Source organism: Marmota marmota, unplaced genomic scaffold, assembly GCF_001458135.2.
Source record: "Marmota marmota marmota unplaced genomic scaffold, marMar, whole genome shotgun sequence".
Taxonomy (NCBI): domain Eukaryota; kingdom Metazoa; phylum Chordata; class Mammalia; order Rodentia; family Sciuridae; genus Marmota; species Marmota marmota.
Window position 1 is genome coordinate 2,645,856 of NW_025999863.1, and position 2,278 is coordinate 2,648,133.

Sequence of the window (2,278 nt, forward strand, 5' to 3'; positions counted from 1 at the left end):
TATAATTCATTATATACATTCATTGAGCCCAGGGGTGTTGAACCACTGAACTGAGTCCCCAGCTCTTTTTATTTTTTGAGTCAGGGTCTCACTAAACTGATCAGGCTGGCCTTGAACTCCCAATCCTGCCTCAGCTTCCAGATGGCCAGGATGACAGGTGTGTGCCATGGAGCTTGGCTCATTTGATAGATCGCTGAATTTTATTTGCTAGTACTTCGTTAAGGATTTCTGTGTCTAGTCATGAGGGAGAAGGTCAGAAGGTCAGGAGCGTTTTGTTGGTTTTTGTGGTACTAGGGTTGGAACCCAGGGCTCACAGACATTAGGCAAGGGGTCTACTATTGATCTGTATCCCCAGCCATGGCAGAACTTTTCAGTTAAACCGCTAAAACCTGGAGTTTTAAAATCACGTATTGGGAGCTGAGGTTGTAGCTCAGTGGTAGAGCACTTGCCTAGCACGTGTGAGGCACTGAATTCAATCCTCAGCACCAAATAAATAAAACAAAGGTACTTTGTCCATCTACAACTAAAAATATATATATATTTTAAAAATCACATATTCAACTTTCTTAATACAGAGACAGGCTGCCTGGACGTTATACAGATAGCAAAAAGCCTTTGTACTCCACAGATCTCTTCCTCTGCTAAGCAACTGAACACAGTATCAACCATGTAAGATGTACACAGACGTGCCATATAAGTTGCCCATTAGGTCACAGTGGTTGGTTTCAGTTTTACTTGTCAAACGCAATAGGGAGCCATAGAAGGGTTTAGTTCAGGGGAGGGAGGTGGTAACACGTGCTTTTTGGCAAGGTCCCTCTGGGGGCTAGGTGGTGAGTATGCGGAGCTGGAGGGGTGCCCAAGGAAGAAATGACCGCGGTCCATGCAGGTGGGCTCTAGCAGCTGGAAGGCTGGTTCAAAATTTTGGAAGGCAAGAGGTGGAAGAGAAAGTGAGCAAGGATGTGGGGAAATAAGCTGAGGCCACCTTGGTCTCTTTTGAGTCTGGGGGGAGCTGGAGGGTCCAGTTACTGGCTGGTCAGTCAGCAGGAGTCCTGGGCTACAAAAATAATACATGCTGGTGATTCACACTTCTGCTGCTCTTGTTCCGTGTCACGTCCTGCTCCTCAGAGCGCTGCAGAGTCCCCAGCGTCCTCCCCGGCGCCCAGAACGTTCTGTCCTCTCTTCCGACGGCGGGAAAACCCACCGCATTTGAGGCCAGTCCACGGCGCCTCTCAACCCGGCGAAGTCCCATCCGGGATTTGAGGGAGTTCCAGCGCCGGGCCTGGGGGCGAAGGTCCCGGGGCAGAGGCCGGGGACTGAGCCGAGGACAAAGGCCGAAACTGCAGGGTCCGGCGCGGAACCAGCCCGCGCCGCCCCCTTTCCGCCCGCGCGCCAGAGCCGAGGTCCAGGTTTTATCCGCGAGCTGATTGGTTGGTTGAGAACCAGACCCTGCACCTGATTGGGTGCGTGAAACCGGGGGTGGGGCATCCTGGTGATTGGTCGATGTGCACCGTTGCCCATTGGCTGAGTCCGGCAGACTCGGCAGCGAAATATTGACTGGGGGCGGGGCACACCGGCTGCTGCCGATTGGCCGAAGGTGAGATATATAATTACTGGGCAGGCTCGCCTCCGTCCAATCCGGGAATCGGTGGGAGAAGGGGAGCCTTAACCCTTTGAAGGCTGGAGCCTGATTTGGGCGCTTTAGACTAACCCTTCGTCGAGGCTGCTTCGCCCCCGGCAGTCTGTTCGGCCCCTGGGCTTCCAAGCCCCTCCAGAGCGGTGATCCCGGGCCTCAGATTCCTTGCTCATTACAGTAAGGCTGAGCCCGAGGCCCCAATCTGCAACCCCTAGTCCCGGGCCTCAGAGGAGATCGGTACATTCAGGGTGGTATGACCTTAGTCCTGGGCCTCAGTTTGCTCCTCCAGGTCACCACCAGCGTACGGCCTCAGTTTCCCAAATGGTCTTAGAGGACTGAGATTCTGGCCTCCCCGCTGGTGGTCAGGCCTGAGGCCTCAGTTTCCACCTCAGCGCAGCAGTCTGAGCCGCTCCTGTGCCCTCAGCTCCAGGCTGCAACTGCTGAAGGGTGCGCTCCCAAAGGGTCGTTTCGATGGAACTGAGAAATTCAAGGGCCACCTGGGGATATTACAGAGCTGGGATCTTTCAGGAAACTGAGGCACCCTAAGGTTTCCCCTTCAAATCCCCCAATTCTTTTTTGGGGGGTACTGGGGATTGAACTACGGGGCACTCGACCACTGAGCCACATCCCCAATCCTATTTTGTA